This window comes from Ambystoma mexicanum, chromosome 4p (genome assembly GCF_040938575.1).
Source record: "Ambystoma mexicanum isolate Mex_15411 chromosome 4p, UKY_AmexF1_1, whole genome shotgun sequence".
Taxonomy (NCBI): Eukaryota; Metazoa; Chordata; class Amphibia; order Caudata; family Ambystomatidae; genus Ambystoma; species Ambystoma mexicanum.
This window is the reverse complement of record NC_090927.1, coordinates 623,127,351-623,140,589: the sequence shown is the minus strand read 5'-3', so window position 1 is coordinate 623,140,589 and position 13,239 is coordinate 623,127,351.

Genomic DNA, 13,239 nt, shown 5'->3' with positions numbered 1-13,239 from the left:
AGTCAAACTTAGATCCTTCCCATTGGGACCCCTGCTCCCTCCATCTTCCCTTCTCTCTGGCCTTGCTTCATGGGCTCTCCCTCTACTATGTCTTCTGAAGCCAGAAACCTTGGAATCATCTTTGTCTTCTCTCTCTCCTTCCTCCCTCACACCCAGGACATTACTTAGAAGACCCACTTTCAACTCTTCCTTCTCAAAGGAATTCTCCCTTTTTTCACTTCCCCCCCAGAAGCTCAATGTTTCCCGGGCCCTGGTTCTCTCTAGGCTTAACTATTGCAATAGCCTCCTCCTTAATCTACTTTCTTCCACTCTGCATCTCCTTCAGCTAATCCACAATAGAGCAGCAAGAATTATCCTTGGTTTTAAGTGCAGGTACTGCATCTCTCCTGCCCTAAAAACTCTTCACTGGCTCCCGGTTGTTGCACGGATTAAATTAAAATCCCTCTGCATCATCCACAAGGCTGCCTGGAGCTGGGGAACACACTATCTGCAACTCTCTCTTAAAAAATACTCTCCTTCTAGACCTCTATGTTCCTCTGACACCCACTCCTTGTGTGTAAAGCGTTTCGCTAAACAGAGAGCAGGAGGTTGTTCTCTTTCCTCAGCTGGATCCCACCTAAGGAACAGCCTCCCCTTACCTCTGCGTCTTGAGCAGGACCTTCTTAAATTCTGAAAGCACCTCAAAACATTCCTCTTTTCCTCCTCCTTCCCTTCTTCCCTACTCTGCTAATCTCACAGTTGCTGTGATTGGTGTCTTGGAACCTTATGCAACCTCTGGACCTCTGACCACCCACACCCAGCTTCTGTCTACCTTCCGCACTTGCCCCGGCACACCCTCTATGCTGGAGACTCACACTTTTTCCACCCAATGCGGCTCCTTGCCGTGTAGCACTTACCATACCGTGCACTTCATCTGTGGCTCACCAATGAGCATGAACACCCCAGCACCTATCCCACTGCCTTCTTCTACAAGGCATAGTAGGTTTGTACTTTCCCTTCCCCATATGTATTTATTTTCTGTGTTTCTTTAATGCACTCCAACGTGTTCCCTCCCTGTTGCCTTGTGGGTGCTTTGAAACAGAATGTATTTGATGTACAAGCAAAGTACACAAAAGAGGTGGGGGGATTAAACTGTGGACCAAAACACCCCCTAACTTTAGGAACACCTAAAAAATATAAACTAAAGAATGATCCACAGTGTAGTATCACGGTATCACGTGTCCAGCCTCACTAATTAGAAGGCAGGAATAGGGGTAGAGAGAACACAGTACACATATCTCTAAACATTAGTGCTTTGGTATTTTAGGCTCCACACAGTGGGAATTGGACCAGTTATACAATTGTCAATTTTATTTAACCTTCAATGGTAAATATACATCATAAAAATGCCAACATGGCATAATTCATCATTTCATACAAAACTAACACAATCCTTAAAAACTTTTGTACATAAAAAGAAGAAAAAAAAACAAGAAAGAAAAAACACAGAAACGACCAAATCACATCAGTGACAATTTAAGTACACCGGGAGAGAAAGAGTGCACATATAATCCTAGGGAACCACAAAATCAAGGATTACAGCATAAAAAAAAAAAAAAATTCTAAATCAAATTATTACTACTAAGTCTAACCACAATAATGGGGTTAAAAGGAAAATAACACAACTCAAATAACTACTAACTTCCACACTACACTCCCATTTAACCCGACATGTTTCATTCCTCACTCATTTCATACACACGCAGTCAGGGGAAATTCATCAGGGGTGTATACTTAAAAGCACGATATGTCTCAATCGGTCGTTTTACGCGGCGGAACTGAAGTTACCGCCTCTCAACCTGAATAGTTCAAGGTGAACATTTAATGTTCCACACCTATTCTGCCAACTTCCGCGTTTAAGAACTACGCGAACACTGGCTTTAGCAAAGGCACCTGGACCCATACAATTTACAATTAATTCAAAAAGCGAACTGTTATAGCGTCCGATACAAAAACAGTTATTTTCTTGTAGTTGTGGTAAAGTTCGGACTACCCTCTCGCGAGGAACGGACACGTGACACCTGTGGAGAGACAAGGAGAGAAAAGACCAATCACTATAGTCCCTCATTCTTAAGACTGTTATGTTACGAAGTCTCAGGAGCTAGCAAGTGCTCCAACCTTGTCAAATTATAGGGCTGATCAAACTGGGACCGGACTCCTTATGTTAAGAAATATCAAAACTTCATTTTGAAAAGGCACATAGAACGAAACCCTCTCTAAAGGGCCAAGTTACTCATAGACCAACACATCATTATTTGATGTTGGAAAATGCACTAGATAGTGCAAAGACAGAAGTGCAGAAACAGACGCTAGAGAAAAAAGAGAAGAAGAGAAAAAAAAGAGAGAAGTTGCCAGAAAAACAATTCTTCCCAAGTTGGGTACAGTCGAATCATCACAAAGCTCACCTTACGGTAGCTTGCGCAATACTTCAATAAAGAATGGTATATGGTGGATGTCTGAGCAGATTCAAGTGCCCTCTATCAGATCTCTACACAGGTTCCACTAAAAGGCGCTTCCAGTCATCTATTAGACCGTGTATTGGGGGAGAGGAAGAAAAAGGAAAAGTGAAAGGCGCTGTTGACAAAATCTCGAAGTCTGTTTCTACTCTAAAAAGTAATGGATTCGAAAGATCACTGTGCCTTACCTTAAGTTGATGGCGTTGTGTGTAGCTCTAATACACTACTGCACATAACGAAAATGTTGCCGTGTTGCACCACTCAATCACGTATGTCTACATGGGTAAAGAAAATATAGATAAATATATATATGTAGACCGAATCTGATTCGGTGAAACTAAACATGCTTATTAATTAAGCATCAATAGTATATAGCATGTCGTGACACCTACGTCCTGACTTGAGAAGCACCATCAGTAACGAGCTCAAATCAGAATCAAGGTAACGGCTACAAAATCTAGATTACTGCAGCCTTTAACATCAAAAATAAACACTCATGCTCGTGGTGTACAAGCGCCTAACAAGCAAACACTAAATAAATAAACAAAACCAATTGATAATTATTTTGAGGACATCTCAGCCACCTTCTATTTACATTTTGAAATGCTTAGTGAATTTCTGATATTTACAATGAAGAATACCATTTTAATCTTCAATACTGATGAATATCAACAAACGAAGAGCAGAGGAATGGATGCTTGCTCTGCACCGTTGCTAGCAAACTCGATTATTGGTCAATATGAGCAGACATATGAATTGTTACCAAATGAATTAATGATACATGTACGAATATGGTGCTGTTATATTGTTGACAGCTTTTTAATATGGGGTAGAAATGGAAATAACTGAGTACACAACATACCTCAATAACAATACATTTGTTTCAGAACTAATGGGGAACATGAATAAAACATAGATTTCTTTCTGGACCTCAAAATTTACATAAAAAACAATAGGATAGGGGCAAAGAACCTTCATGAACCTACAGAGGCTAGTTCCACCTTATTGGAAACAAATTGTCATCATAAATGTAGAAAACAAAATATTCCCACAGAGGAAATGATCAGGACACAAAGAAACTGTTGTGAAGATGATATAGCCTGCAACAGAAATTAACTTGGTTAAGAAAAGATTCAAAGAGAAAGGTTACACTGATATAAATGTTAATGAGGCTGGTAGGAAAGCCATGACCCAGATGAGCGATGATTTAATCTGCCCCAAAGCACAAGTTAATAGTATCCAAAAACACTGAAGAGTGACATTAAATACTTGCTATAGTAGTGAGAGTTATGTGCTGTATAAAAAATGTGATACAGACAGCACCTACCCCACTGCCTTCTTCTACAAGGCATAGTAGGTTCATACTTTCCCTTCCCCATGTGTATTTCTTTAATGCACTCCAACGTGTTCCCTCCCTGTTGCATTATGGGTGCTTTGAAACAGAATGTATTTGATGTACAAGCGCCTAACAATATACTAACAATGGATGATGCACATTGAAGCCAAGCCTGATATTGTTTATTGCAGGGCTCTAACACACTAGAAACTAGTTAGAACAGGCATGAGAAATTAGGGGGTTCTTTAAATGTGGGCATTGCAATACGTGTCCACATGCACCTGACAATACACAAAGTTTATATGTCATGAAATTTTGTTCCATTAACATGAAACATAGTATGAATTGCCACAGTAAGTATGTGATCTATGCTATTATTTTTATCTGCAACAATATATATATATATATATATATATATATATATATATATATATATATATATATATATATATATATATATATAGGCAGCACAATCCGTGAACTATGCATTAGAATACGGGAACACCTCATAATGATTGGCAATCAGGACCCAAAATTGTCACTATCACAATATTTAAATCAGATGCACCAAATGGACCACGAAAAGTACATATTTCCGGCAATAAAGTGTAAAACAGTCTACAGGAGGTAGAAACAGAGAACCGAGATTGAGAAGGCTAGAGACGAAATGTATTTTTAAGCTGTAAACAACAACTTTAGGCCTAAATACGGATAATGAACTTGACGTCATCGTCCAATGGTGTAAGTGACCGGATCCGGACAGAAATTTGCTTATTTATTCTTCATAAGCATGACAAGCAACATTTTGAACAATGCATTGATAAAAACAGTAACATATACAGTAAAATGATGGACCATCAATTAATATCTCAATTTGGGTGGGAATTTTACTTTCCTATTTTTTACAGGCATTATATAAATCACCTTAAACAAGTTCAAATACATAATTGAATGTTGTAATTAATTATATGCATATCAATTCTTCATGAATAAGGTAATTATCTTTTCAAAATATCTGAGAACTATACTAAGCATGAATATTTTAGTATCAGGTACTGTTAGAATAGATATATTATGTGAATTTGCTTTATAGATGCAATTTTAGACTAGGATTTCGAAATATGTTGTCCACAGTATATTTTTCCTCCATTTTCAAAAGCTATGTATATCTATGAACTAAATTATTCACTGCAATTCAGCTTATTTACTATCTCAATGAACTATTGGATACAGTAAAAATGGCAGAAGTATTGAGTTTAGTTTGGTCTCATGCAACTTTCCATTTAAATAAGACCCAGAGTATTATCTTATTATTGATATGGATGAAATAAACTAGGATGGCCACGCTATTATTCTGTCGGAATATGGAGAATTATTGATGTATGATGTCAAACATGCTACCTGATGATGTCATACAAAATATAAAACGTGCTTTGTAAAATGGCAGCACACTTCACCCACAGAACACCACTTTTTGTCGATCTTGGCAAGATGAATCTTCATCTACATAAATCATGTAAGTTAACTGTCAGGCTTTCCCCAAACCTTATTAACTACTTAATGCCTGCAAATCACTCTAACTCATGCACTTATATATATACAACCAAGGAATATTGGAATTTAATTGATATCAATGCCAAATACACCAAACTCGGCTAGATGAACAGTCGTCCATATAATTGTGGGAGTGATTATGAGGTTATCCTTATCATGAAACTATTTAAGTCATTTATTTTGCTCATATGTATATTTAATTACATCTATGTTTGTATGACCTAGGCAAAAATAGAAAGCTAATTGATGACCATGAAAAGAATAATCCACATCTATTGCGAACACAGCTTTACCTAATACGACTACCATACACTTTTTAAAGCATATACAGATGAGCTGCAAATTAATGATCATCTCAATCATTTTAGCAATCAATAACTTAATACGTTGCTATACGTACATACTTATATCACACTTTGTGTTCTTCTCGTCTTCTCATCCCTTTAATCAATAATGAATTAATGTACAATAAGGATGAATTAATGCATTTATCTTGCACAGAGTAGTGACTTGATGTATTAGTTTAAAAAAAGTCAGTTTGGGTGAAACACGTGGCGATGATGTAGGCTTTTTGAATCCTTTAATGTACATTCACAATGATAAGCATGCTGTGACCTTTTTGGTAATTAAATAATGGTTCTTGACATGCAAATGGATTTATATTAATTTCCTAAAATTCTCATGTTTAGTGTGCATACCTGAAGGACTGTTGTGGAGTTTTTTACATTTCAAACAGGCCTTCTAAAAAGGCAGCTCTCTGTTCACACTGAAAAGAGAATGTTTTCTCCCAGTGATGGCTACCCTAGTGTGATTGATTTGTTGAACTGCACCTGCATCTTCCTGATACCACCTAAAACCAGAGTGTAGACTAGCCACAACGAGTGCCTGGAGTACTCTGCCGAGATAAAGATAAGACCTGATGAATATTTGTGCATACCACACTTGTGTGCACAACTGCCTGTGTTTCCTTGCAATACCTTCATCTAGAGGAACAGATATTTGGCTGACTGTCATGGATACTCAGGTGATGTTCTCCATCAAGTCATAGGTGTGTAAGCTGAACATTTCATTCAAACATAGCAGAACCCTGTTTTCATGCATGTGCTCATAAATGCGTAGGTGCACACCTGAGGTAGCCCAACGAACATGGTACAATGGTAACACCTCAATGTACACAATGAATGATTACAAGATACCTTGCATGTAAAGGGAGTATGCCGGTGGGAGAAACAGTACTCTGGAACCGTACATAAACTGGACATTTTCAATGAATACATGCAGACTTTCATAGGGATCTCCCTATGCCACCAGGAGGAGTGCACATGGTTATAGCAATGAATTTCCAGCAGAGGTCTTAAATCACAAAACCATATGTTGTGTTTGCATAAATGCAGTGTGTAGCAGGGGCCCCGTAGTCCACCACGTTGTGGGTATCCCTGCGGCTCCATGTCCGACTGTGTCTGCCTGGCGGCACACAAAGGGGAAACTCTGCCTCCGGCGTCCTTGGACACGTCAGACTGTCTGACATGCCCAGGGGAGCTGGAGACAGAGCGGCCCAGCCTCCAGGCCCCTGGCTCCTGCCCTCCATGCAGACAGGAACAGGAGGCCCCCCACCCTCCACTGAGACAGGAACAGGAAGCTCTAGGGCGTCCTATTCATATGTGTGTGGAGAGCCGGAGCTGGAGGCCTGAAGACGGAGCATCACGGTGGACCCAATGCAGGAAACAGATATGTGCTTTCTTTGAGTATTAGTAATGTGTGTGCATGTGTAATGTTTGTATGTATGATACATGAGTGCATGTCAGATGTCTATGTATGGATATATGTGCACGTACATGTGAATGGTGTATTTGTACGTATGGCTGTGAGAAAGTGTATATGAGAATGAAGTGTGTGTGAATGTTCCTAGTGGGTGCGTGTGGAGAATACAGTGTTCGTGAATATGAGAGAAGGTGTATGGGTGAGTGACTGGTGGGTGAATGGGTAAGAAGATGATTGCGTGTCAATTTTCTGGATGAGGGGTCATGTGGAGCATGCAGCGGGAGTCAATGTGAGAGAAGTTGTATGGTTGAGTGACTGGTGGGTGAATGTCATGCAAAGAACTTGCCGGCGCTCTGTACCTGCTTTTGTAGCTGTGCTGTTGTGGAGAAGCCAGAATGCTGAAGAAACTCAGTGCTGGTGACGGTCTGATGGGGAAAGCCACCACAACACTTCCCAAAAGGCACAGAGAAGCACTTCCCTGATTAGCATGACATAGGAACTAGACAGGGAAGGCCACACAGGTTCATCGATGCCCACAAAAGTTGACTTGAAATTGAAGGTCAGAGGATGGTTTTGAAGAACTGGATTCAGGACAAGGAATGTTACTGCCGCAGCTGAAACCATTCGACTGAAGTAGGGACTGGCAGGTAGCAGAGGAAGAATAAGAACAAAGTCAACAGGCTGGGGGCCAGAGGGACAGCAGGGAGCAGAATAGGAAAATGGCTAGGGTGTGGGGGAGAAAGGCTCAAGACACAGAAACACAGGATAAACAGGACTCTATCCTTGATCAGGGAAGAGGCACGGTTCAAAAGCAAACCTTGTTGAGATGTGGTGAACTGGCATCTCCAGGACCTTTTAATATGGCATGGGAAGAAAGAGATGCCTGAGCCACCAGTCTCTGTAGTGCCCTATGCACTGCGCATGCGCGGAACACAGGACACGGCTGTCGGCACATGCACAAGGCATCCAGGATGGCCACACGTACAGATGAGATATCACAGCAGACAAAGACCATAAAGATGACTGGCATTTCTTAAAAAGGCAATACTGATGTTATGTTACCTGTTATGACCCTGGCCGGAAGAACACCCTGACCCTGCTGGAAGCCCTATCCCTAGTGCGCGGGTGGTGTACCGCCTATCTAACAGAGGATAGACAAAGAGGGAACTAGCCCTTACTCTACAATGAGCAATGAGTCACTACTGCCAAGATCCTACATAGGCTGTCCCAAGTAGGAGCATAAACGTTTAGTATGAAAAAGAGGGTAACGTTGGGAGGAACACACAGCGGCGGATTTTGAGTGCTTTATTCACCCTCCACAGTGTGTGCTATACCTACCCATCTGTAGACGTGCATAAAGCAAGTCATAGTTACAAAACAATCTGAGGTAAAAAATATATCGATGTATCAAAAGGATTTTCAAAAGGATTTCTGTATTACTGAGGTCTCAAGCGTTTTTTCACTCTCTTTTTTTGTTTTTTGTAGCAAGACACTTTCTCTTACTGATTTTCAGGATTTCTTCATGGATTTTTATACATTGTATATAAAAGCCCATTATTGTGTCATATAGATACTGAGCGTTGAAAAAAAGTTATTGTTCTCAACAGGTGTCTCCTATAAATTAGAGACCTCCATGGGTTGTCAGGTCGAACAAATTTCGATGATATATCTTGCTCAAATCATCTTCGTCAGGACTGAGTTCTTATCTTTTGGGAATTAATCTTCTATCCGCCCAATGTGGTGGTACTCCATATCCCACCTGATGAATAAGAGAAGTGTGTTTTAGGGGCTGGGTTCGGGTTAAAAGGAGGTTTCTTCATTATTATTTGCATCTAATGCAGTACATCAATTAAGTTTCCTTGCACCCACCGTGCGGGGTCCACCCACACCCGTGATATACCCCTCCACTCCTTTATGCAGAGCTATATATTTGCGTGGATAACCACTTGCTGTCCAACCCCAGAGTAAGAAATACCAGGGGGTGGGGGACCAAGTGTTGTCAAAGTGGCTCAGATCCAAGCCTGGTTGTGGTCTCGCATGCACCTTGGACATTATTCGTGTCTTGTGATGGTTACCTAAGAAGTTTTTCATAAGCAGTTGCTTGCAATAGTTGTTTTCTCTTAGGTGGTAGTAACGATATTAAAGTATAAACAGAGATAGTTAGCTTGTTAAACAACAGTTAGACCAAAACATACAATTAGTCTAATATAAATCAAAGTGCAAAATATTCATTTATTAAAGAGTCAATTCATTAGTTAAAAGACATGTGAGATTGTCAGTATAATAATAAAATCATACCAAAACACAATCCTAATAGTGACGTTTTGAGTAGAGACAAATGTTAAATTAATACACACAGCAGATTTAGAAGCAACATGCATCACATTTGCTAATGTTCTGTTGGCATACTCTAAAAGTGAGTCTAGTTTTTCAATCTAGTTAATAAATATACTAGGGTTTGGGACTCAACATGTTTCTGTTCTCATAGGTTGCTGTTGGAACATTCGTCAGGAGGGTGGTCACATTGGTTGTGGTAGATTTAAAAACACACATAACGCCTATTTTACACAGTTGTCGAATGGCGAAGCTTAGATAGTTTCCTTAATATGGTGTAACTGTTGAAAAACAGAGAAAGGGGACAATAAGAAGAAGCTTTAGATGCTAAGTTACTTGTCTGAATTATTATTATAAGCATGCTCAAATAGGTAGATGAATTACCTGTTAGAGCGTAAGGTTAGTCTCTTGTGGATGTTGTCCCTTAATATATTAGGACTATTCATCTGTGGTCCGTTACAGCCATCTGTGCCGGGTTAACGACCTAGGGAGGAGTGTCAAAGAGACTTGTCTTAACTGCTCTCGATCCCACTTGTTCCTATGTCTGCGTATCCTGAAAAAGTAAATAAGTGATGTGTTCACATACCTGTATCTTATCTCTATGAATCCCTTGTGTGTATTCAGGCAGAAAGATTTTTCTGTCACTTAAGGTGGAGTCTGTCTGGTTAACAATCTCAAGAGGAGTCTAGAAATGGACATGAAGCAGTATTTTAAGAAAGACTGATCTTCACTGTATGACTTGCCAATTAATTAGATTGAATATCAAAGTCAGAGTAACTCAGAGATATACCTTCTGTTAGTTGGCTTTTGGATCTGGGAGTCTTTCAAAAGGTGTAGATATCTGGCTTCTGGTAGTATTGTGGTCCACATGTCTTTGGGTAAGGTACAACCTATGTCAAGGCAAAAATAGATATAAATACCATTCTTTCTATATATGGGTTAAATTGATATTTACGCCTAATTATGATTTAAAACAGTTTTATATCCGAAGAATTCTTACCTTAAATTAAGGTTATCATTATAGGTACTTTTCCGGTAGAGTAGCACTCAAAAGGTCTGCTATATGGAGTAGGGTGCTGCTCCTTGTGGCACAATGTTTATTAATGTCCCTATCATGTAACTAAAGAAAAACAAAAAAAACAATGGAAAAAAGAAGGTGTATACGTTGAAACCAGTATAACGAGCATATCTAGATAGAGGCTCTCCAGGGGCGCTCTGTGTTTAATAGAGCTATTCCTCTGGTATGTAGATTGCAGTGCCTTACCTCTGATGATGTACACGTGGGTCTATAAAATAGATGCGCCTAGGTTTTTCTACCTAAGCGGCATTCCACTGCGCTCTGTCTGTTACTATAGGTTGAAAATAGCGTGTAGCGCCATGTTAGGGGTGGCTGTAAACAGAATAGTCCTTTCTTTATTTTAGTTAACCCATAGAAGGTGGCGAAAAAACGCCATCTTGGAAGATGTTATAAATACTCCAGTCCTTTGTTTGTCTTTAGGAAAGTTAATTCCAAGATTGAATAGATCTATAGCACTTGGTACTAAGTGTATAAAGTTCCGTTTCGCTTGCACAAGTGTTAGTTCCCAAATAGAGCAGAGTTATAAATGGAAAAATATGTAATAAGTATCATTGGGACACCTAGATGTTATGAAGCACAAAGATCAATAAAAATGTCCTGATGTAATATTAAGTATAGGTATTACTCCAACTAATGGGTGTGGTGAAGCAGAAGAATAAGTGTAAATGTGTGAAGCTAAATAGTTAAAAAATGTAAATTTCTATTATGTATTTTACTCTGGGAATTTCTATATGTTGCAAACATATATGGAAGAGCCTATGGGTCAATTAATTATTATCTAAAGTTAACAGATTACTAGTAGTGCTAGGTTCCTATAGGATCCTGTCCAATAGTGTAAACTGGGCTATTCTAACTAGAAATAATGATAGTATCAAAGGACTTGAATCCAGAGGATTAAATCATTTTAGTTGGACTAACATGAAAGGTTGGACTTAAGTATGGTAAATCTTTATTGTTTATATCATTCAAACGCCTCATTAAGGCCGATTTTGTCACTTTGTGTAAGAAAAATTAATCTTTGCTCTTTTTCATGTAGAATCTTTTTCATAACTGTTCCCATAGAGTCCTTCGTAACACTTATAATGGAGATTATTCTTGTGACACTCTCAAGTCTGAATTTCTCTTTGGATGATAGAGTGTTGAGGCAGATTACTCCCAAGATGTTCCTCTCTTTCAGTCTCTTTGGCACGACTAAGACAAGGAAGATCACAAATTGTGTAACCTTCACACTTGATACTTCTATCCTAACTCTGGAGATGAGGGAGATACCTTCCAAGGCTTTCCTTCCTTTCAATACTCTTGATACTCTTGATACAATCACTGAGACGGGGGAGATTACTCCTGATGTTTTCTTTAGCTTCAGCACCCATCCCCAATCTCCTACCAGGTTTCTTGTGACTCCCGTTACCTCTTTCTTGTTGGAGCCAGGTCACCGGCTCCTCCTGGGTTGTTGGGTCAGTGTGTTCCCATGGAATGCTCTCTCTGCTTCTCTTTCTGCTCCCCACTGTGTGCTTTGGCTCTGCGGTGTCCCTGGCCAGACAGTATCAGCGCAGTTAATGGATTACTCGGTCCACCTCCTCAAGGTCACGCCACCGTCGGCCGGTTTCCAGCTTCCAGTTAGGCCTGCTATTGAGTGTCCTGCCAAAGACTTCTGCAATCTGCTTTTGGCATCCTCCTGCCTTGAAGTTCACTTCCCCGATGTAGCTTCTTGATCCCAGGTCTGGCAGGCTTCACACCTGCTTCACCTTTCATTGGGTCCTGTCTCTGTGTTTATTCTATTCAGCTGGTTGCTCCCCAGTGGAGTGCCACAGTCCTTTGTTTGTTTCCATTGTGTTTTCTTCATGTCTCCTTGAGGCCACGTCTACCCAGTACCTTCTGCATTTGACAAAGGAGTAGTTTGTATAACTCCCTGAATCTTTTTCTTCATAGTACTCCTGGAAGATGACTTAAGAGTAGATTGTAGGTGTATTTTAGTCTTCCTGGTCTTAGTGGTATCAATATTTACAGGAAGAAAGAAAGGAGTGTTACAGTAGCATACAGTAGTGCTTTTAGATTGTTCTTAGCAGACTTTATGGATTTTCTAGATTCAGGGGCAAGAGTGTTCGGGAGTTCCATCATCGAATGGGAGTCCTTGCCCCAATGAAGGGAGTCTCTGCTTGAGAGGTCCCACATCCCACCAACCCTATGTGGAATATTGGTGGTCTCACCTCCTTAGCCTCACAGGGCAGGGCTCACACCTGGGGAGAAGTGATGTGATCCCATGAATTGTCACAGATACCACACATATTACAAAACATATTACAACAATGCAATTGACAAAGACAGTACTGTTCCCATGATGTAAAAGCATTATTTACATTAATCATTTACTTGCTGTCCTCTTTTCATTCTGCACTGCATCAACCCAGAACCTGCTCAACTCATCCCTCCCCTCTCACACTCTACCTGCAGCATCGCGACGCGGAGCCACAGGGTGAAGAAGTCTTCTTTGGGGTGAGGATATTTTTTAGCAACACAGGAAATCAAGCGGCGCTCGCTCCCACAAGCATGCTGAACAAATAATTGGATCTAAATGCAACATCTCCAGGTCATGTGAGCCTGGGCCGCCATCAGGCCCTGCCTGCTTTATTGCACCTACAAAGTGCCCGAAGCTATAAGGATCCAGGACTTCAACTACAGTA